Here is a 25518-nt window from a genome sequence, read left to right as displayed (position 1 = left end):
ATTCGTTGTAGGAAATCTGGGCTCTGAACAAAAACCACATTTGAAAGAGTATGTCTTTTCTTTTATTGGCTTTTGCTCTAAAAAGCAAAGGCCGAAAAACAGCTGTTAGCTGTTTATACAGTATTTTTTATTTAAGTGTTAGACAATAGTTGTTTTCTTCTCCACTTAGAATGGCACATTTTTTCTTGGGCCATTTAAGTCCTCTCTCCGTGTGGCCACAAGTATTGGTATGCACCCCCTCCGTCTCCCTAGGTTTCTGGAGGAGATTAAGGAGTCTTTCTTTCCTTCCTTCTTTTCTTTTCTTTTCTTTTCTCTTCTTTCTTTCTTTCCTGTTTTTTTGGTCTTGAAGTCAGACTTTGGTTTTTCAGAATAGATGGCTGAGTTTCTTACTTGGTCAGAGCTCTGCAGGTTACCTTTGGGTCAGTTTGACACAGGTACTCACACAAGACACTCTAGATGCAAAGTATCTATAGGTTTGTGGCTAGATAACATAAACCCAATTCGATATGGACTGAGTTATTGCCATTTATTCTTGAGCCCTGAACACTGATAGTTGGTTTCCTCCATTTGGAATTCGGAAGATAATTCTTGGCAATTCTCCCTTCCTCAGACATGCTCTAAGGACACCATCCGTTATCATCCCCCCCATGGTGCAGAGCAAAGCAGTATTAGCAGGACTCATGGAAGCCTTGTAGATGAGTAGAGAGCCCTCCCTAACCTGCAGAAGGACTCAGCCAAATAATTTCCTTGCTTCCTCCTCTCGTGTTACCATAGCAATTCTGTAAGACAATGGTTACAACACCAAGTTTCATGTTATTTCAGATCTTCCTGGGATTTTATTTGCCTGCAACCTGCTTCCTTTTAATAAATTTAGCTTCATTCAGGTCATCAACCTGCATTGATTTACATATGAGGGAATAGTCTAGTCTATGACTTTTAGCAAGGGCAGCATCTTATACCTCGCTAAGAATAGACAGTTGCTGGGTGTCTCTCCCTGAAATATCAGGCATTTAGAACCTGCCTAAAGAACATTGAGCCTCTTCATTTATCAATTCATGACATCATGAGCCAGGCTACCTCTAAACCAGTTTTTAGAACTTGGAGATTTCCTACAAGGTGACATCTGAGAAGCATTGTTGAAATAAAGGTGCGGCTGGATGAGAAACAAGTTTTGTACCTTTCACTAGGACCCTAGGTATTTGCAAAACTACAGTGACAATGCCACCTCCAACTCTCTAGTAACACTCTAGAGGTATCCCTCAATCTTATTTTTTTGTCACACATGAAAAACCATTTTTGCTCTTATTTAATAAGGAACAACACATTATCATTTTTAAATTAAACTAATAAATTTTCTGTAATTCCAATATAATTAACTTACTGTATTATATTAGTTTCAGGTGTGCAATATAGAGATTCAACAATTCTATAGATTACTCAGTGCTCATCCCGGTAAGTATACTTTTAATCCCCTTCACCTATTTATTGCATCCATCCCTGCACCCACCTGCCCTGTGGTAACCACCAGTTTATTCCCTGTATTATCTGGTTTTTGATTGTCTTTTTTCATTTGTTTTGTTTCTTAAATTCCACATATGAGTGAAATCATACAGTATTTGTCTTTCTCTGACTGACTTATTTCACTTAGCATAATACCCTCTAGACCCATCTCTATGATTGCAAATGGCAAGATTTCATGCTTTTCTATGGCAGAAAAATGTTCCATTGTATATATATACCACATCTTCTTTATTCATTCATCTATCATCAGACAGTTGGATTGTTTCCGTAATTTGGCTATTGTAAACAATGCTGCAATAAACATAGGGGTGTGTGTATCTTTTTGAATCAGTACTTTCATAGTCTTTGGGTAAATACCCAGTAGTGGAATTCCTGGATCATATGGTAATTCTATTTTTAACTTTTTGAGGAACCTCCATACTGTTTTCCACAGTGGCTGCACCAGTTTGCGTTCCTACCAGCAGTTCATGAGGGTTCCTTTTTCTCCACATCCTTGCCAACACGGTTGTTTCTCGTGTTTTTGATTTTAGGCGTTCTGACAGGTGTGAGGTGACATCTTATTGTACTGTTTTGATTGTATTGTATCGTTTTGATTTCCATTTCCCTGATGATGAGTGATGTTGAGCATCTTTTCATTTGTCTGTTGGCCATCTGGATGTCTTTGGAGAAATGTCTGTTCATGTGTCTGCCTATTTTTAATTGGATGATGTGGTTTTTTTGGTGTTGAGCTGTAGAAGTTCTTTACAAATTTTGGATAGTAGCCCTTTATTGGATATGTCATCTGCAAATATCTTCTATTCAGTAGGTTGTCTTTTCATTTTCACTGTTGACAGTGGACAATCAAGTAGACAGTGACTTGGGCCACGGCACCACACCACCTGGATGCCAGCTTCCTGAGTGCGGAAGCATCGATCTCAGTCCAGAGATCAGGAATTTACCTTTGAGATCAAATATTTACCTTTGTAAGATAGTGTGCCTATGTTCTACCCTCTCTCCCTCTGGCATCTGGGTGCAGAGTAGGGGGAGCAGAGGGACAAGGAGGAGGTGGAAGGAACTGACATGTTCTGGCCCGTAATTCTCTTGAGCAGAGAGAGGCCAGTGAGACTTTTCAAAGGAGGCTGATTTCCATTTGCCAGTGAAATCCATGTGTGTGTATCACTTTTGCCATGCATGCCACAGATTGCACACGGGCTACAGGCTTACTTGGTGACATTCATGCCCACGTCCACTGCACATTCACACCCTTTGCAAGGATGAAGCAAAACGTTAAGAATGGTTGCATAACAGTCATTAGTTTCGTAGCTGAGAAAGTTATGCATAACAGTGTTCTCAGCTGTTTGGTTACCAATCCGCCCCCAGGAGCAAGATGAGGCTGATAAAATGTTTATGGGCTAGTAAATTTTTTCTACTAATTTGCAAGGCTGTAATAAAACCCATGAACTTGATGGCCTACAGGAAACATAACAAGAACTGGCAATGTACAGTGATGTGGAGGTAGAAGGCCTCTTAAGGCCCTACAGGAAATGTCTGCCGGAAAGGAGATGAATCACTATTTTAAACAGAAAAGAATGATGCTACATTTGTACTTACCAGTTATAGCCTGAGAAAAGATTTTCCAGAAGGATATGGTGGAAATATTCTGCTTTCAATTATTCTTGCTTCAAAGAGTAGAATTAATTCAAGTATATAAGAACAATGTTCAAATGAAAACAGTTACTGAAGCACAGTGTATCCTGTTGTGTAATACTTTTAGGATTGTCCATTGTTTCGTGCAAAATACACAGTCCCACTATGCCCTCTTGTGGTAGAAACATTATTATAATTAGAATTTAGAAGACGTCCTGGCCTATTTTATAGTTATTCATTAGATTTGTTTTGTGAAAAGCTTATTCAAGGGCAAAGATGGTTTGCAGAAAAGGGTCATTGCTGGGGCACTGACCGCATCTACATTTGGGTGGAGTTATCCTTACACTAAGGGGAGCAGGAATGGAAAGAAATCATGACATTGTCACAGATGCATAGAAATACCCATTACAGAGAGCTGGCATTTAAATTTTCTGCTTAATGTTAAAACTCACTCATGTTAAATGTTTTATAGTTATCCACATATATAAATAACAGTACTTTATATACATTATCCCATTTTATCTCAGAACTATGGGGTTATATAGGGAAACTGAGGCTCAGAGCTATCAAGTATGTTTGAGTTTCCCCAGCTAGTGAATGGCAGAGCTGGGATGTGAATTAGTCTTCCCCTGATTCCATAAGCCTGCATACTTTCCATCGCGCAAAGTTGACTCTCTAGCCAAATATGTCTCTTTTTAAATGTTTATTAATTTTGATCGAGAAAGAGAGTGAGAGAGAGAGAGAGAGTGGGAGGGAGGGGCAGATAGAGAGAGGGAGAGAAAAAAATCCCAAGTAGACCCAACATGGCGCTCGATCTCACGACTCCAGGATCATGACCTGTGCCGAAATCAAGAGTCTGACGCTCAACTGACTGAGCCATCCAGGTGCCTCGCTAGCCAAATATTTCTTGAGTGTTTGACACATGTGAGACACTGCTGCTGGGTGCCTTAAGACTTATAAAGTGTTCTATTCTTCAGGAACTTGTAGCCTAAATATGGAAATAAAAACATACATGGATGCTTAACAGTGAAAACATTAAAGCTTTACCTTTAAGATCAGGAACGAGACAAAGATGCCCAACTCTCACCACATTTATTCATATGATATTAGGAGTCCTAGCTGGAGTAATTAGTCAAGAAAAAGAAATAAAAGGCATCCAAATTTGAAAGGAAGAAGTAAAACTGTCACTATCTGCAGATGACGTATTATATATAGAAAACCCTAAAGACCCTACCAAAAAAACTATTAAGACAAGAGAATGAATTCAGTAAAGTTGCAGGAAACAAAAAATTAATATACAGAAATCTGTTGCATTTCTTTTTTTTAAAGATCTTATTTTTTTTTAATTTTGTTTTCAATGTTTATTTATTTTTGGGACAGAGAGAGACAGAGCATGAACGGGGGAGGGGCAGAGAGAGAGGGAGACACAGAATCGGAAACAGGCTCCAGCCTCTGAGCCATCAGCCCAGAGCCTGACGCGGGGCTCAAACTCACGGACCAACTCACGGACCGCGAGATCGTGACCTGGCTGAAGTCAGACGCTTAACCGACTGCGCCACCCAGGCGCCCCTAAAAATCTTATTTTTAAGGAATCTCTACATCTAGTGTGGGGCCTGAACTTACAACCCCAAGATCAAGACTCACATGTCCTATCAACTGATCCAGCCAGCACCCCAAAGAAATCTGTTGCATTTGTATACACTAATAATGAACTATCAGAAAGAAAAATTAAAGGGGCACCTGGGTGGTGCAGTTTGTTAAACATCCGACTCTTGATTTCAGCTCAGGTCATGATTTCACGGCTGTGAGACTGAGTCCCACAACAGTCTCTGTGCTGGGTGTGGAGCCTTCTTGAGATTCTCTTTCTCCCACTCCCTCTGCTCCTCCCCCACTTGCACCAGTGCTCTCTCTTAAAAAAAAAAAGAGAGAGGGGGTGCCTGGGTGGCTCAGTCAGTTGAGTGTCCAACTTCAGCTCAGGTCATGATCTCACAGTTTATGAGTTCTAACCCCACGTCAGGCTCTGTGCTGACGGCTCAGAGCCTGGAGTCTGCTCCAGATTCTATGCCTCTCTCTCTCTGCCCCTCCCCCACTCCACTCTGTCTCTCTCTCCTTCAAAAATAAATAAACATTAAAAAAATTTTTGTAATAAAAAAAGGGAGAGATTAAGGAAATAATTCCATTTACAATTGCATAAAAAATAATAAAATACCTAGGAATAAATTTAACCAAGGAGATGAAAAACCTGTACTCTAAAAACTATGAGACATTGATAAAAGAAATTGAAGACAACACAAATAAATGGAAGGATATGCATATTCATGGATTGGAAGAATATTGTCAAAATATCTACACTATCCAAAGCAATCTACGGTCAATGCAATCTCTGTCAAAATTCCCATGACATTTTTGCAGACAAATAGAACAATCTTAAAGTTTGTATAGAACCATGAAAAACCCTAAGCTATAGCAGTCTGAGAAGAACAAAGCTTAAGGCATCACTCTCCCTGGTTTTCAAACTATATTACAAAGGAATAGTAATCAAAACAGGAGGATACTGGCATGAAAAGAGACACATAGATCAATGGAACAGAACAGAAACCCAAGAAATAAACCTATGCGTCTATGGAACATCAATTTCTGGCAAAGGATGCAAGAATATACAATGTAGAAAGAACAATCTCTTCAATAAATGGTGTTGGGAAAACTGGACGGCCACATGCAAAAGAATGAAACTGGATCACTGCCTTACACCGTCCACAAAACTTAACTCAAAATGGATTAAAGACTTGAATGCAAGACTTGAAACCTGAAAACTCCTAGAAGAAAACATAAGCGGTAAACTCCTTGACTTTGACCTTGGATGATTTTTTGGATTTGACACCAAAAGCAAAGACAACAAAAGCAAAGATATACTACATCAAACTAAAAAGCATCTGCACAGCAAAGGAAACCAAAAACAAAATGAAAAGGCAACATACTGGATGGGAGAAAATATTCGCAAATAACATATCCAATAAGGGGTTAATATCCAAAATATATGAAGAACTCCTATAACTCAATAGCAAAACACTAAACTATCCAATTAAAAAGTGGGCAGAGGATCTGAATAGACATTTGTCTAAATATCCTATACAGACAGCTAACAAGTACATGAAAAGATGCTCAAATCACTAATCATGAGGGAAATGCAAATCAAAATCATGATGAGATATTACCTTACACCTGTTAGAATAGCTATTACAAAAAGACAAGAGATAACAAATGCTGGTAAAATTGTGGGGAAAAGGGAACCCTTGTGCAATGTTGGTGGAAATGTAAATTGGTTCAGACATTATGGAAAACAACACTGAGGTTGCCCAAAAAGTTAAAAATCGAGCTATCCCATCTAATGCAGCAATTTCACTTCTGGATATCTATCCAAAGAAAACAAAAACACTAACTCAAGAAGATATAATATGTACCATCATGTTCATTGCAGCATTATTTACAATAGTCAAATATGGAAACAACCTAAGTGTCCATTGATCGATGAAATGGGTTTTAAAAAATGTAAAGGGGGCACCTGGTGGGCTCAGTCAGTAGAATATGCTACTCTTTGATGTTGGGGTCGTGAGTTCAAACCCCCCATTGGGTGTGGAGCCTACCTTAAAAAATGTGTGTGTATATATATATAAATATATATGTACACACACACACATATATATATACACACACATATATATAATAGAATATTATTCAATCATAAAAATAATGAAATCTAACCATTTGTGACAACATGGATGGAACTTGAAGGCATTATGCTAAGTGAGGTAAATCACACAGTGAAAGACTAATACTGTATGATCTCACTTATACATGGAATCTAAAAAAAAAAAAACAAACTAAAACATAGATAGAGTGAACAAGTTCATGCCAGAGGTGGGGGGTGGGGGGAGTGGGCAAAATGGGTGAAAGGAGTCAAAGGCACAAACTTCCAGTTATCAAATAAGTGAGCATGAGGACTATAGTTGATAATACTGTATTGTGTATTTGAAAGTTGCTAAGAGAGTAAATCTTGAACATTCTCATCACAAGAAAAAATAATTCTGTAACTATGTGTGGTGACAGATGTTAACTAGAATTATTGTGGTGATCATTTCATAGTATATACAAATATCAAATCATTATGTTGTACACCTGAAACTAATGTAATATTGTATGGTAACTATTCCTCAATAAATAAAAAAAAAAGCATACATGGAAAAGATACCACCATGCGAATCAACATACAAGAAATAACTTTGTAGAACTTTTTAGAAAAAATTTATTTTGAGAGAAAGTGAGGGAGAGCAAGTGTGTGGGAGCAGGGGAGGGGCAGAGAGAGAGGGAGAGAGAGAATCCCAAACAGGCTTCATGCTGTCAGCTCAAGGCCAGATGTGGAGCTCAATCCCATAACCATGAGATCATGACCCAAGCTGAAATCAGGAGTGGATACTCAACTAACTGAGCCACCCAGGCACCCTTGTAGAACTATTTTTTTATTTTAAACAAACAAATAAGCAAAGGATTTCTATGGTCATGTACATTTTCCCCCCTATCAGTGCAGAAAAGCTATATACTTTCTTTAAAAATTTCTTTTTCTTGGGGCGCCTGGATGGCTCAGTCAGTTGAGCAACCGACTTTGGCTCAGGTCATGATCTCACGGTTTGTGGGTTCGAGCCCTGCGTCGGGCTCTGTGCTGACAGCTCAGAGCCTGGAGCCTGCTTCTGATTCTGTGTCTCCCTCTCTCTCTGCCCCTCCCCCACTCATGCTCTGTCTCTGTCTCAGAAATAGATAAACATAAAAAATTTTTTTAAATTTCTTTTTCTTTTATTTTCAAATTTTTATTTAAATTCTAGTTAGTTAACATACAGTGTGATACTGGTTTCAGGAGTAGAATTTAGTAATTCATCGCTTACAGGTAATACTCAATGTGCATCAGAAGTACCCTCCTTAATACCCATCACTTATTTAGCCCATCCCCCCCCTCCTCTCCTTCAACCCTGTTTGTTCTCTGTAATTAAGAGTCTTTTATGATTTGCCTCCCTCTCCTTTTCCCCTTTTCCTATGTTCATGTGTTTTGTTTCTTAAATTCCACATAGGAGTGAAATCACGTGGTATTTCTCTTCCTCTGACTGACTTGTTTCACTTAGCATAATACACTCTAGCTCCACTCACATCATTGCCAACAGCAAGATTTCTATATATTTTCTTTCATTGTTCTATTGCTTTTGGCCTTGAGTGTGGGCAAGACCTGTGGCTTGTTTCTGATCAACAGAATATGGCAAAATGGATGATATATATATGACTACGTGTGATTACGTGATTATGTGACTTAAGATTTTAAGTTCCACTTTGCTGGGGTCTCTTTCTCTCTGGTTTCGAGGAAGCAAGTATTCACGTAGGGAACGCCTCACTGTAAGGAACTGCGTGTGGCATCTAGGAGCTAAGAGCAGCCTCTGGCCTGTGGCCAGCAAGATATTGAAGTCCTCAGTCCTACAGCTGCAAGAAACTGACTTCTGCCAGTAACTGTCTCTAGTAGAGTCTTGAGTGAGACGATCGTCTGGCTGACATTTTGACTGCAGTCTTGTGAGACCCTAAGCAGAAGATTCACCTACCCATGTCTGGACTCCTGACCTGCAGAAATTGTGAGATAACTGTGTGTTGTTTTAAGCCACTAAATCGGTGGTAATATTGTTACTTAGCAATAGATAACTAGTACAATTATCTTTTTGAAGTTATATAATTTTAACTCCTATGTGTATACCTTTGATCTATTTCAAGTTAATTTTTTATAGTCAGATCATCTTTTTCTCTTTTTTTCCTTTTCTCTCTTTCTTTCTTTCTTTCTTTCTTTCTTTCTTTCTTTCTTCTTTCTTTCACCATCCAATTATTCAAGCACCAGTTGTTGAAAATATTATCCTTTTCCCATTGAATAGCCTTGGGGTCTTTGTCAAAAGATGATTGACTGTATAAATGTAAATCTATTTCTGGACTTTCTGTTCAATTGCCCTATATGTCTATCTTTATGCCAACACACACTGTCCTAATTACTGTAGCTTTATAATAAATCTTGAGGGGTGCCTGGGTGGCTCAGTCGGTTGAGTGTGTGACTTCAGCTCAGGTCATGATCTCACAGTTTGTGAGTTCAAGCCCCACGTCGGGCTCTGTGCTGACAGCTCAGAGCCTGGATCCTGCTTCAGATTCTGTGTCTCCCTCTCTCTCTGCCCCTTCCCCACTCATGCTCTGTCTCTGTCTCTCAAAAATGAATGCATGTTAGGGGCGCCTGGGTGGCGCAGTCGGTTAAGTGTCCGACTTCAGCCAGGTCACGATCTCGCGGTCCGTGAGTTCGAGCTCCGCGTCGGGCTCTGGGCTGATGGCTCAGAGCCTGGAGCCTGTTTCTGATTCTGTGTCTCCCTCTCTCTCTGCCCCTCCCCCGTTCATGCTCTGTCTCTCTCTGTCCCCAAAATAAATAAAACGTTGAAAAAAAATTAAAAAAAAATGAATGCATGTTAACAAAATGTTTTATAATAAATCTTGAAATCAGATAATACAAAGTCCTCCTTTGTTGTTTTTTCTTCTAAGGAGTTTTGGCCATTCTGGTGCCTTGCATTTCCACATAAAGTTTAGAATGCAGATTCATCACAATTCAAAAGTACCCCCCCTGCCTTTTGCCCTGCTGCCCCTGGCCTCTGCCTTTAAAGCTTCCTCACCCCTGAGTCACCTGAGCCCTGTGTCTCACAATTTCCAGGAACACATATCAAGCTCTCTAAGGGGTTTTCTGGAAGCTCTTCTTACTAGATTTGAGAGAGGCATCATCACACTTCATAGCATAGCACAGCTCCCACCAGGGAAGTCTTCCCACAGGCCCCACCGCAGCGGGGTTCCAGGTGGAAAGTCACTGTGCTGTTTTGTGTCTTCAGTGTATTGTATTCTTGGCCACCTGTGATGGACATCTTTATCTTGGTCTGTCTCATAACTTGCTTTGCATCTGACATTTATTGCATTTTGGTGTCTCACTCAAAACTCCTTTTTTTTTTTTAAATTTTTTAACGTTTATTTATTTTTGAGACAGAGAGAGACAGAGCATGAACGGGGGAGGGTCAGAGAGAGAGGGAGACACAGAATCTGAAACAGGCTCCAGGCTCTGAGCGGTCAGCACAGGGCCTGACGCGGGGCTCGAACTCACGGACCGCGAGATCATGACCTGAGCTGAAGTCGGACCGCTCAACTGACTGAGCCACCCAGGCGCCCCTCTCACTCAAAACTCTTAATTTAACATTTTGTTATATATTTAAATTTGGATAAATGAGAACACTTAAATAATTTCACCTGGCATCTTTAGTTGTTTCACAGGGGGAAGGTTGTCCAGAGAACTGAATCTGTAATACAGAAGGTCTGCAGCTGTATTTCACCCCATGATTGCTACTATTTCTCAGGTACCATTATAGTTACATATTAATTGTATGGAAGGTACAGATTATTTCTCTGCGGTGCAATCACATTATGAACACAGATAGAACTTACCTGTTTGGAGGGGCAGAAGAAATAGAGCGAGACGCTGCCTTTTGAATATATTGGAAAGAAAAGAAGTGACCAGAAGCCAGTAAAACCTGAAATTTTCCGAGTCTTTTTCAGCATTTAAATCAGCTCCTGTGAGCCCTCGAGCCCACCGGCCAGCCGGGAGGGTTACGCAGCAGCATTTAAATGGGAGACGAACCGTCTGAACCACATGCTGGCTCTGTGGCAGGTTCCTGCAAAACGACTATGTAAATCCAGGTGAACGCTTGTTAAACACACAATTATACACCCAGAGAGCTGGACTGAAAGCACATAAGCAGATGAGAAGCATTGTGGGCACAGTTTCTCAGGATTAATAATATGGCTATAAAAGAACACACACACTCATGATAAAAATTGTGCAAAACCCGAGTGTAAAGTAAAAAGGAAATGTCCTCCCCTTCATCTAACCCCTATGTTCTATTCCCCAGAAGAAATCAAGTTATCCATTCCTTTCAGAGATATTCTGTATATATTTAAGCATATATATGTATTCCTTTTATTAAAACACATTTCCGTTAGGCAAAAAGGATCCCCATTTACCTTTTCACAGTACATCATGAACATCTTAACATTTGGTACATATTGTTCTCCCTACTCATTATCATTGTATGGATGCACCATGATGTATTTCACTACTTTCTTAAATTGCTTTTTTCATCAACAATATGTTTTCAAGATCTTCCTGTGTCTCCCGTACGGATCTCCCTCATTTCCCCGGTGGCGTGGTATTCTGCTGTAGGAATATACCACAGTGTATTTATCCACTGACAGGTTGTTCCCAATCTTCCTCTATCACAAACAGTAACATTTCTTCTTCTTCTTCTTTCTTTCTTTATTATTTAAAAAAAAACGTTTTAACGCTTATTCATTTTTGAGAGACAGAGCGAAAGCAGGGGTGGGGCCGAGAGAGGGAGACACAGAATCCGAAGCAGACTCCAACCTCTGAGCTGTCAGCACAGAGCCCAGTGCGCAGCTTGAACCCACAAGCTGTGAGATCATGACGTGAGCGGAAGTCGGACGCTTAACTGACTGAGCCACCCAGTTGCCCCTAATTTTTTAAAAAAGCTTATTTCTTCATTTTGAGAGGGAGAGATACAGAGAACAAGCAAGAGAGGGACAGAGAGAGAGAGAGAGAGAGAGAGAGAGAGAGAGAGAATCCGACGTGGGTTTCTGTGCTGACAGCAGAGAGCCCGACGTGGGGCTCAAACTCATGAACCGTGAGATCATGAACTGAGCCAAAGTTGGACACTGAGCTGCCCAGGCACCCCAACAATAACACTTCTAGTACATGTTCTCTTGTGAGAGTTGCTCTAAGAGTTCTGCAACGGTTCCCGTATTTCCAAAGGATCACTCTGGCTGTTGTGTTGCGAATAGGCTGGGGTCAGCCAACAAGAAGGAGAGCAGGGAAATGGGTGGAGAGGCCACTGCAATAGCCCAGAGAAGCGGCAAGGATGGTAGTGATCAGCGGCTGGAATGGGGTACATTTTGGAGGTAGAGGTAACATGATTTGCTGATGCTTACAGGTAGCCTGTGAGAGAAGAGTCAAAGAGATTCCAGCGTTTGGGGCTAAGAGATTGAAGGTACCACTCACTACGATATAGGACCCTGGTGGATGAGCAGTCTTGGGGAGAAGCTCAATTATCACAAATTCTGTTTTGGAAAACATCAAGGTTGAATGCCCATCCGACTTCCCAGTGGAGATGCCAAGAAACTGGAGTTCAGGGCAAAGCTTAGGGCCAGAGATCCTGATTTGGGAGTCAGGGCTGTGAGGATGGTATTTAAAACCACGAGACCTATGAGAGAGTGCAGGCGCAGTGAGAAGAGGTCCATGGACTCTCAGAGCATTCCAACGTTTAGAAATTGGAGAAAGGAAAAAGACCCAGTAAAGGACACTGAGAAGGACTCGCCATCGACAGAGGAGGAAGCCAGGGGAGACAAGATCAAGATACGGAGACATTCTTGTATGCAGAGGAGAGATCCCAAGCTGAGAGGGGAGTGCGGGAGGAGAGAGGAGGTAACGGCATGATTGATGACCTGGAGTAGGAGAGAGGAGATAGGGACGCAGCTCACAAGTTGCAGGGCTGGCCTGAGTTAGAACAGGGTCCGCCCTTCACAGCAGTGAGAGAACGGAGTATGTAGGCATGCGGCAGGAGCATGGGTAGATGTGGTGCTGGGAGTGTGTACATGTCCTCGACTGGTTTTTTCTCTACTGTGTCCTTAGTGCAGTAAGAAATAAGAATCAGCCAAGACTGAGGGGCTGGGTGTTGAAGGCAGTCCCACCAGGGGTGAGTGAGAAGTTTTGCCTATGATGGAGGACAGCTGGTTAAAGCTGTGTCATAAAACATAAGTGAATTGGCAAGGAAAGACTGTTGTGCCTACTGGCAAGGTAGGGCGGTGAGCTGTTCTAGAAAACCAAAGAAATCGAAAGCCAGCTGAACAGGGGGAGCCTTTACTGAGCAATTCAGTTACCTTTTGTGGCATTGCGTTCATTGTACAAACATTGGCTGAGAGCCACCACCAGGCTAGGAGGTCAAGATGTGATAATGGATGAGATTCCTCCCGGAACATATAACCTATGGAGGTGTATTTTTCTGTAAGAATAAATCTCAATTTATAACTGAAGTGGGGGGTAAAGGGGGGATATTCTCAGGTATCTGCTGAGAGCAGGTGGAGAGAAGGAAGCTTGTGAAAACTGAGGAATAAATTTGCAGGGGGGTGGGAGGCATGCATTTCACAACTTGGAACAAACGTTCCTCCTTAAGCTCAACTATCCTTTCAACCTAAGTTACACAGAGTTAGTTACGACCCACTGTGCTACTAGCTGACTGAGGCCTTTGAGAAGTCCCTTAATTTATGTGCCAAGTACATTCTAGATGAGGTGCTCTCTGCGGCCCCACCCCACGGTGCTGTGATTCTGCCACGGAACCTACTTTTCCATTACGAGCAGTAACTGCATAGGTTGTTTTGTCAAATTGCTGTAAGAAAATCCATCCCGAACATGAACTGCTTTTGCAGACCTCTCAAATTATGCTGCCCTTTTCTCCTTTCACGGTTCCAGGTAAATCCAAGAAGGTCATCATCAAAGAAGCCATAGTTGTAAAAGACACACATGCTAGGACTTAGTGTGCTTTGCAGGCAGTCATCACACCGTGAGCCCCACAGGGTTCCATTCCATCATATTCTGCGATTCTTGTTTTGGTTCCTTTCTTTCATTATTCCAAACAGACCCATGCTGAGCTCCCACACTCTCAAAAGGACCATTTCCCGTACTGCTAAAAGTTGTATAGAGTTTTCTACTCAGGGCTGTTGCTGTTTCCCCACAGCAGACTTCTGTCTCAAAGCTACATTATCCAATGCTTGTCTACATGTTATGATTTCCGCTTGCTTCTTTCCAATGCTCTTACTTAATGGATTTTAAGTAAATACAGTTCTTAGCCAATTAAACTTTTCCCCACTTGTTTTTCATCTTTACGCAGATTGACTATTTCCTTATTCCATTGGGAAAAAAAACAGTACTAGGCAATGATTAATTCTAGGCAACCACACCAAAGGAGCCATTTAACCATTTCCCATTAAGGGCTAATTAATAAATACTTGGTAAAGGCAATAATAATCTTTTCATTTTATTGTTCTGACCTAACAAATGTGTTTATTCCTGCACATATCCTTGTGTGGTTTGATCATATTGATCACACAGTGCTAAAAATTAAGTGATTCTAAGTTGTTTCTGCTCTTGGAAGAAATTGCTGTGTGATTGCACAAATCATTCTATATTTTGCAAGCTGGGATAAATCCTAAAATAATTTGTGGATGGAAATCTATCTATAATTGAAGTTTATTGTGAGTTTTTCATAATCTTTGTATCAATTAGTATTCTGTATTGTAAATAACTCAAAGTAGCTTAGACAATAAAGAGAAATAATGGCTTATCTAACAGGAGAGTCCACAGGTAGTTAGCTTCAGGTAAGGTTTGATCCAGCAAACAATGTCATGGAGGAGAAAAGGATTATAAAGAGTGTCAGAGCATTCAGTAATAACACTACTAGGTAAGTTTTTGAGATTTTGTGATTTTTTTTTTTTGTATTTGTCAGCTTTTTGAAATTTGTAATGCATTGTGATTTTTTTCTTATTCTAAATATATTTTTTTATCCTTTAGAGTGGTTTCTGCAATTGCATAAACTGTGGACTTCACAAAACCTGGATTTGTTCCTGCAGAAGAGAGGGGGAGAAGGTTCCTCCCAGAAGAAAATATTTTATAAAAATGAAGGTGAAAGGACATCTAGTGACACAAACAAGACATGACCACTAGGTTTTAAACTTGTTTTGAGATTTCTTAGCTTTCAGTTCTGCCTATACAGGTCTAGTGAATGGTTTTGTTGGTAATGAAGCTATTTAAGGCAGAGACTATGTGTTAAACTTTTCTGGTTGATCCCCCCAGTGATCGGCAAAGTAGCTTGTGTATAAAAGCATATTGATTTATTAATGCTTTTTTCCAGGAATGTGATTCCAAAATGATTATACTTTCTTTTTATTTGACCATAGACAAAAATCTCATGGAAGAGTCCATGTTCCAGAGGAGTTCAATCATAAACTCAAAGAATCCTATACAGAAATACTATCACAACAATAGCAAAACATGGATAGAGAACAAAACAATGACCTAAGCGTTGGCCACTGACTCTCTTATTTCAAGTAATTATCCATTGGCTATGTCCCTGATATTTGTTGAAACAGAACTTTCAAGTAAAAAATCTTCCCTGATAATAAGATTGTTATTATGTTAGGAAATTACTAAAAGTTGACTCAATGTTTTCTTACATCCTTGAAGAGCATGAGTTTAAGGGTTGACAAAGAAAATGCATTTTCATAAAGAGTTAATGTGAAATTATTTGGGAGGAAAATAATTGAATTAGACTGCTCACCCTGGCCTTTCTGGGAAAGGTCTGGGATTCATGTTCAGTTTTGTCATGAGCTAAAATTCATTCTCAGTAAGAAAGCTTGTGAGAATGAACTTGGTTAGGTTTGTCTAGAGATTGTTGTCATTGGTCTGGAAAGGTGAAGATCTTACCCTCAAAGAATCTTTGGCTTCTACTAGGAAGACTTCATTTGGCAGTATGGGTGACCCTTTGGTACATTACTAAGTAACCACAGCTTGGGTCTCTTTGGGCCTATTGGGAACAACTCCAAACAATTGAGGATGCACCTTGTTTGTACTTGGCTGTTTGCCTAGTGGACTCTCTCAGCACAGCGTCTTTATCTGTAAAAACCAGAGGCTGTTCCAGAATGATCTCCAAGGTTCAAGCAGCTGTGACAGTCTGTCATTCTAGGATCCTATGATAGGATATATATATTCTATATACTATATTCTATAATACACTATGGATTATGATATACAGATAGTCTCAGACAAATGTTAAAGACTTGATTAACATGAGAAATAGTTCCCTGAAACTCAGGAATCTTCTTCAGCTTATTGTGAATGTACTGACTTTAATTTTTTCTGTGTTTTCTGAGATTTCCTAGAAGGAAGGAGACTTTTCTTCCCCCTCAGCTGTTAAACCAACCTTGCCTCAGACAATCCTCTTGGATTGGGAATATTGATGTAAGTGGGTTTGTAGGCCTCAGAATGGGCGTATCAAACACAGATTGCTGGGTCCCACTCCCAAAGCTCCTGGCTCAGCTAGTCTAGGGTGGGGCTTGAGAATCCGCCTTTGTAACAAGTTCCTAGGTGATGCTCCTGCTGCTGTGGGACCATGCTTAGAGAACCACTAATTTATTGAATTAACTCATTTAGTGGATTCTTCCCTTGAAAGGTGGAGAACATTTAAGGTCTGTGGCAATTATGTAGGATTAGGTCTATATATTCTTGTCTCTTCTCCTTCCTTCTTTCACATCCTTCCCCAGTCCTGGAAATTCAGAGCTGCTGTAGGAGACAGTACAGCTGGGTGGTGGGTGCTCAATTCCCAATTTGTGGCATGAAAGATGGGGGATGAGACTAGAAAATACTATCTTCTTTCACCAGTGGTCTGTACCGGGAGACTTATTTAAGTAGACTGGAGCCAATTAGCATGCCTGACCTTTCATCCAGTTAATTCTATAATGGTTCTTGTTTAATCCTGAAATTCTGCATTTCATCCATCTTTTTATGTATCTGCCCATCCATCCATCAAATTTATAATCATCCTAAGAACATGGAAAATGCATATAAGTAAAAAATAAAAATATCCAAAACTCACTTAGCTCAAGAAAATCACCTCCAAGCTTTTTCTATAACTGAAGAAACACACATTAAAAAACGGGATCATATTGCTCTGAAACATGCATTACCATCTGTTGTGAACATCCTTCCATGTTAACAAATATACAACTACACCATCATTTAGTTTTTATTTTAAAATTATATATTATTTACTATAAAAGTAACAATTTCCTAGTGCAAAAACTTCAGATGGTTTAGGAATGTATAGTAACTGAAAGTCCTGGGGCACATGGGTGGCTGACTCTTGATTTCAGCTTAGGTTGTGGTCCCAGGGTGGTGGCGTTAAGCCCAGTGTCGGGCTCCGTGCTGAGCGTGGATTGGGATTCTCTCTCTCTCCCCCTCTGTCCCTCTTGCCTGCTAGCATGCGTGCTCTCTCTCTACAACAAAACAAAACAAACCCTGGAAGCCCTATTTTCCCATATCAAAACGTCATTTTTAATAGCTGCACAGTATTTTATTATATAGAAAACACCATGATTTAACCAGTCCTCTATGAATAGTTAGCTCTTAAGTTGTTTCCTTTTTTGCTTTCATTATAAAATAATACTGTATTGAAATATTTTGCATATAGACATTTGCACATTTCTCTGATTATTTCCTCATTTTAATGATATGTTAATATCCTTATGGTTATAAGGATAATGAATGTTACCATATTTGGAAATAATAACAATATTTTTACCTAAGGCCGTTAGGACAAGTAGGTGGTTAACTGAAAAAGTTGGTAAAGCGGGACGCCTGTGTGGCTCACTCAGCTGAGCGTCCAACTTTGGCTCAGGTCATGATCTCACAGTTCTTGGGTTCAAGCCCCTCATCGGGCTTGCTGCTGTCAGTGCAGAACCCACTTCAAATCCTCTGTCTCCTCTCTGCTTCTGCCTCTCCCCCGCTCATGCTCTCTCTCAAAAATTAAAAAAAGTTAACATTAAAAACATTTTTAAGAAGTTGGTAAACATTAAAAAAAATTGGTAAAGCAAGGAATCATTAAAAAAGAAGAATTTTATGAACGATGCAGATGACTCTAATGCTATTTAAACTGTCCCAGAGCCTAGAAAGAGAAATAAATTATTTTATACGAAGCCAACATAACACTGATAATATGCAATAATGATTACACAAGAAAACTGTAGAAAAATCTCACTTATGAATGTCAACCCAACAATCCAGCATAAATATTAGCAATCAAACTTCAGTAGCAAATTAAAAGAACACTAACATTAACAATTAGGAATTCCAGGAATGTAGGACTCTTCAATTTTAGGAAATCTAATTTTGTGATAGGAAAACCTTAATATTATATTTCCAACAGGTATGAGGAAGGCATTTGACCAAATTCAATATCTATGCCTGGTAAAGATGCAGTAAACTTAGCAATAGTTGGACACTTTCTTAACATGATTCAATAGATCTTAGTCTAAAAGCCAGCATTTAGTGTAATGGTGAAATAATGTATGTTTCCATTAAAGTCAGAAATGAGGCAAGGATGTCTAGTAACACTACGATTATTTAACATCATTCTGCAGGTATTAGCTAATTCAGTTAGGTAAAAGAAAGAAATTAGAGGATTACTGAAAGAAAGAAGGGGTTAACATAACCACTATTACAAATGAGGTAATGTTATAGGGCACCTGGGTGGTTCAGTCGGTTGGGCATCTGACTTCAGCTCAGGTCTGATCTCACCATTTGTGAGTTTGAGCCCTGTGTCGTGCTCCGTGCTGACAGCTCAGAGTCTGGAGCCTGCTTCAGATTCTGTGTCTCCCTCTCTCTCTGACCCTCCCCCACTCACTCTCCGTGTCTCTCTCTCTCTCTCAAAAACAAATAAACATTAATTTTTTTTTTTAATGAGGTAATGTTATATTTAGAAAGTTTAAGAGAGCTTCATCTGACAAATGATGTTAAACAATATGGGAAGTAATTTGGCTTGGTTAAAACACACACACACAGACACACACAGAATAAACAGCCTTTGAAATATAAAAATAATAAAAAAATAATAATCAATTCGAAGATCTAATGGAAGACTTTATTTACATTGTAACTGAAAAAAACAAATGAAAAGCAATATGGAAGTTCTGGTTAAAGAAAAACTTCAGAACTACATGAGAAGATGTTCGACACCACTAATCATCAGGGAGATGCAAATTAAAACCATAATGAGATGTCACCTCATACTTGTTAGAATGGCTGGTATGAAAAAGATAATAACAGGTGTTGGTGAGGATGTGGAGAAAAGGTAATCTTCATGCCTGGTTGGTGGGAATGTAAATTGGTGCAGCCATTGTGGAAAACAGTATAGAGGTTCCTCCAAAAATTAAAAATAGAACTGCCATATGACCCAGCAGTTCCACTAACTGGGAAACATTAACTTGAAAAGCTGTATGGACCCCTATGTTCATTGTAGCATGATGTTCAACAATAGAAGTTTAGATAAATGGACTATGGTATATTTATAGAATAGAAAAATATCATGCAGCTATTTAAGAAGGAAATGTAGTCTGGGTCCCTAAGTGACTTAGTTCAGCCTGTGACTCTTGATTTCAGCTCAGGTCATGACCCCAGGGTTGTGGGATCGAGCCTGAGGTGAGGCTTCCTGCTCAGTGTGGAGTCTGCTTGGGATTCTCTCTCTCCATCTCTCTCTCTTTCTCTGCCCTGCCCCCACTCTCTCTCTCTCTCTCTCAAAATAAATAAATAGACATTTTTTTAAAAAGAGAAATATTTGCCCAGAGAGTCCAGTTTGCACAATGGAAAGTGTGCAGGCTTATGGAATCAGGGGAAAACTAATTCAAATCCCAGCTCTGCCGTTCACTAGTTGGGTAAATTCAAACATACTTAATAGCTCTGAGCCTCAGTTCCCCTATGTAACTCCATAGTTTTGAGATAAAATGGGATAATGTATATAAAGTACTGTTATCTATAGATATGTGTGACTATAAAATGTTTAAAATGAGAACCAAACATGTGATGTAGGCCAGCCAATCAGAGAATTCCCTGCCCTGCATTTGATGAGAGGCTTTCGCTCATCTGGGATTGAAACCTACACAGAAAAGCAGAGAAGAGAAGAGATGGAGAATAAGAGAAAGGGAAACCCAAGGCACTGTTTGTCCCTCTGGATAACATCACACATCCTGCTAGCTCTACCTTTGGACTTCTCCCCCAGTGAGTCAAAAAAGTCCCTTTCTGGCTCTAGTTTGAGCACGGTTTGCTGCTATTTGCAACTGAAAAAGTATCAAGAGCACTTTACAGGGCTTAGCTAATTGACCTCACCACTGAGCCGTAAGGTAGGACTGTTACTTGAATTCAATCATTTTGACCACGTAGTGACATCAGAGAGATGTTACTTGGCCTGCGTGTCAAAGTTTTTAAGTGATGGAGGTGGAATTTACAACCAGGTTGTCAATTGCAGAGCGTGAGCTCTTAACAGTGCATTCCAAGGCCGTTCGGGTCAATGTACCCATTATTTTCTGTGTGTCAGGCATAAGACTGAGTTCAAAACATGCCTGCTCTCATCCCATCGGCTTCTTTGACTGTCCACATTGACATAATATTACTATTTTTCTGTCTTCATTAACATGACTTTACTATTCTAGAAAACTCTTGCCAAGGAAGATAAAAGTTACAAATACCTTATTGTTCATTTCAGGAATTTCCCCAAAGCATTTACATGATGATCATACTCTTCAACTTCTCAATAAAAAGCCTGAGATGACTGTTTACTTCCCAAGACTCTTTATTTTTAACTCATTTTAAAAAGTTTATTTATTTATTTATTGATTTTGAGAGAGAGAGTAAGTGGCAGAGAGAGAGGGAGAGAGAATCCAATGCAGGCTCCATGCTGTCAGCACAGAGTCCAATGTGGGGCTCGATCCCACAAATCATGAGATCATGGCCTGAGCTGAATGAACCAAGAGTCGGTTGTTTGACTGACTGAGCCACCCAGGTGCCCCTACTTCCCAGGACTCTTAATGCCTTGCTTCAAAATCCTTACCTTTCTGTGTTCTCCAATTCTAAACTCATATATTAAGATCCTTTTCCAAGCCCAGTCCAGCCCATGGAAAGACCTCCCTGAAACTAGACTCCCAGACCTCACCCGCGTTTGCCCTTTCCCCTTTGAATGCTACGGGGACGCTGGCAAGTCCATGCTCTCCCTTACCACAGCTTTGCTTGACTTTATCAAGTAGTTTTGGTGGTGTTTTCTGGGTTCCAATACTGGTGAGTCTGCTCAATCAAGAGAGAATATAGGGCAAGAAAAGAAAAAGGCCAAAGATAAGAAACGCCAGAGGCATCATCATTCACAGGCAGTGGAGGAGCCGAGATATTTTTTTTCCTACAAGAGGACCCAATATTAACATAAATTCCATCTAGAATGACTGGCTTTGGGAAGCAGGGCTTTGACAGAGGAGGAGGAGGTAATTTTAGCTGGGGGCCTTCAGGCAGGTGGGACAGAGTGAGGGGGCAGTGGGAGTGGAAGTGATATTTAGAGATCAGCCCCAGCCTGGAGCCCCGGAATAGAGGTGATGGGGTCCCTGGAGTGGGAGGGAGGTGTGGTCGGGGAAGTGAGAGGGTGCCAAGACAAGCTCTACTCCAGAAACTCCCCTCAGGCAGGCCCTGCCTGGGCTCTGTTGAAGAAGGACTTTGGTTTGATAGCATGTGGCTGTCTGTCTAGACCATGGGGAGGACAAGGTGTGACAGAGCCTTTGAGAAATGGTTTGCAGACCTGCACTGGCAGCAATTTTGCGGGCTTCTGCCTGTCCCCCACCACATCGAACAAATCCCCTTCCTGCTCATGTTGGTGATTTCTTAGCCATGGGCAGAAAATGTTTCCATACATTTATTACTAACTTTATAATCTGATGTGTACTTAGCATTTTATAAATAAAGCTCCAGGTCACTCTTTGCCCATCAATGAACTTAATCACCATTTGCTCTTTGGTTTCTCTCCAATTTGTGGATACCTCTTAGGTACCTAGATATAGTTCCAAAGAGACTTTGAACAGAAACTCCAGGCTGGTGGGTAGCTCAGTCAGTTAAGTGTCTGACTTTGGCTCAGGTCATGATCTCGTGGTTTGTGAGTTCGAGCCCCATGTCGGGGTCTGTGCTGACGGCGTAGAGCCTGGAGCCTGCTTCAGAGTCTGTGTCTCTCTCTTCCTCTCTGCCCCTCCCCCGCTCACACTCTGTCTGCCTGTCTCTCTCTCTCTCTCTCAAAAATAAATAAACATTAAAAAAAAGAAAGAAAGAAAGAAAACAAAGTCCAGGCTGGGATGAAAGTTGGGACCTGGAAACCATGAGGCCACAGGACATCAGAATACTCATGTGCCTAGGAGTTCAAGTAACCCAATTAAACAACTAACCATTTAGATTTAGAAGGATACAAAAACGTTGTTTTTTCTTGGGTTCCTGCCTTTCTCCCTTCCCTGTTCCCCTGTACCCCTTCTACTCACTGGAAGAAATACATCTGCCCTGTATTTGTGTTAAAACGACCTCACTGGATTTCTAAGAAGGCAAGTGTGTTGTTAGGGGGCTCCTCTTTAGGAAATCTCAAGATTTGCCTGAGTTGTGTGTAGGGTTTGAGCCAGGACCTTAGCCTTCTTCCATTCATGTGTGGATACACTGGGGCTCTTAGAAAATTGTGTGCATTTTATTTCATTATTCCTGATGTTTGGATTATGTTCATTCATTCAACATATACTTGCTGAGCATCTACTGTATGTCAAAGTCCCTGCCCTCATGGAGTTTATATTCTATAGCAGTGATATCAAATTATATATACACATGCCAGGTTGAAGAAAAATAAAGCAGGATAGCACAGTAAGGGGCTAGAGAGTGGTGAAGACTGATATTGTAGGAGCAGCAGAGAAATCTTCTCAGAAGAGGAAACATTTGAACTGACTGAAGTAAGGAAATGAGTTGTGTGATTCCTTGGAGACAGAAGTCTCAGGTAGAAGAAACTGAACTCATAGAAGCAGAAAAGAGATTGGTGGTTTCCAGAGGTGGAGGGGGCGAGGCGGTTTGGGAGAAATGGGTGAAGGTGGCCAAAGGTTATAGACTTGCAGCCTTAAGATGAATAAGTCCTAGGGATGTAATATATAGTATGGTGACTATAGTTAACCACACTGTATAATACTGTATACTGGAAAGTTGCTGAGAGAGTAGATCTTAGAATTTCTCACACACACACACACACACACACACACACACACAGTAACTATATGAGATGATAGGTATGTTAACTAATTTTACTGTGATAACAATTTTGTAATTTATACCTGTATCAGATCATCACATTGTACACCTTAAACTGACATACTGTTATGTGTCAATTATATCTCAGTAAAGTCCCAGACTCTTGGTGGGGGTGATTTATTTGGGCTTATTTCCCATCTCAGTAAATGGCACCTCACCAGTTGCTTAGGCCAAAACCCCTGGTACCTTCTTTCATTGCTCTCTTGTTTTCACGCTCCATATCCTTTTCCAGCAGAAAATTCTGGCTGCTCTGCCTTTATGATAGAGCCTGATTCTGTGCACTTCTCTCTACCCCTACTACTAACCTTCTTGTCCAAACCATCATCTCCATGCTGGATTGTGCCACCCCCTCCTAATTGGTCTCCACGCTTTCTCCCTTGTCCCACACATCTCCCTAAAATATAGTTGTGGCTCTGGGAAGGGGTGCATATTTTTAAATTGAAAAATAAACAGAAAGTCAAAGTGGAAAAAAAGTTTCAAGCAGAGGGAAAAGCAAGTGTTAAAGTGTGGGGACTGGAGTGTGGTTTACAATGAGCAAGGAGGCTGGAGTGGAAGAGTAGTTGAGAAAAAGGTGGGAGATGAATCAGAGAAGCAGACCGTGCCATGCTAGGACTCTGATTTTATTCTAATAGTGAGAGAAAGCTGCCAAGCAAAGGAGTGTCTTACTCTGAATTATATTTTGGGGAGATGTGGGGGGCAAGGGAGGAAGCATGGAGACCAATTAGGAGGATGTTGCCTAGTCCAGGCTGGAGATGATGGTTTGGACAGGAAGGTTAGCAGTGGGGGTAGAGAGAAGTGTTCAGAATCAGGCTCTATCATAAAGGCAGAGCAACCAGAATTTTCTGTTGGAAAAATATGTGGATTGTCAAAACAAGAGAGGGATACAAGAAGATACCCAGCGCTTGGCCTAAGCAACTGGTGAGGTGCCATTTACTGAGACAGGAAATGCTGGAGAGGAGTGGGATTGAAGGTGGCTATGGTAATTTTGAGGTGGCTTTTAGACGTGTGGACAAGGGGTGGAGAAGGTAGTGGTATTAACAAGTCTGGAGTGCTGGGCTGAGGTCAGCTTGGCCACATAGATCTGGGAGTCATTCATACATGTTTTGAAAGCCTTGGGAGTAGATCATGGGTTGACAAGCTTTATCTACAAAGGGCCAGATAGTAAACATTTTAGACTTAGTGGGCCATACACTCTGTCACAGCTACTCAAGTCTGGCATTGCAGTATGAAAGCAGCCACAGACAATATATGAATGAATGAACATGATTGTGTTCCAAAAAACACAATTTGCTAGAGCAGGTGGCAGACCAGACTTGGCCTGGCCTCTGTGGTTTGCCAACTCTTGAACTACGTCATGCTTCTGAGGGAGAATGTAAAAAGTGAAGAGCTCAGAGCCCTGGGGCACTCCAACATTTAGAGAAACCGGGAAAGGGAGGAGGAGCTAAGAGACAGAGATAACAGCAAGTGGAAAGGTGAGAGGAAAACCAGGAGACTGGGGTAGCCCAGAAGCCAAGGAGGATGTTTGTTTTAAGACAAACCAATATTGTGGTACCAGTAAGTATTGTGAGACACTTTGAGATGGGAACCTTTTTTTGGAATACTCTTCACGGTTATCTTCATCTTTCATTATTTTTGAACCATTTTACAACTTTGTAAGTTGTAGAAAACTGATAATAATGCAAATTGTTCTTGTCCATAGAAATGAAGTGTGTTTAGTGGAATGCAATTGATACATTGGTGGAATTGGTGAAATGCCATTGCCTGGTGGACGGATCAGTTCTGCATCTATTTGTAACTTCGTACTAGCATCCCTTATTATTTTTATATGTGGGGTTCACTGAATTCTTCTTTGAACAGATTGTAGCATCTTATTGGTTCCCTCGTTAATTAATGAGTGAAATAAAGTTACTGATTTGTTCATTTTATATTTCTATGCGAGTCATGATCATACCTTGTAAAATAATTTTTCTTTAACAGTGGACATTAAGTAAGATAAGGATTGAAAATTGACCGTTGGATTTGACAACATGGGGACCATGGTGTCTTTGATAAGAGCTATTTTGGAAGAGCAGTAAAAGTTTGATTGGAGCATATTGTATGAAACTATAATAATAAAGACACATGGGTATAGGGAAAAATAAATAGGTCACTGGAACAGATTTAGAGAGTCCAGAACAAACCCGCCCATAAAATGAAACTTCATAGATGACAGAGGTGGCAATGCAGAGATAGAAAATGCCATAAATGGTGCTGGACAATTTTTTATGTGTATGACAAAAGCCCCAGACTGGATC

The sequence above is a fragment of the Herpailurus yagouaroundi genome, unplaced genomic scaffold (genome assembly GCF_014898765.1).
Source record: "Herpailurus yagouaroundi ecotype Mexico unplaced genomic scaffold, PumYag 139, whole genome shotgun sequence".
NCBI lineage: Eukaryota > Metazoa > Chordata > Mammalia > Carnivora > Felidae > Herpailurus > Herpailurus yagouaroundi.
The sequence above is the reverse complement of the archived record's forward strand: the minus strand, read 5'-3'. Positions refer to the sequence as shown.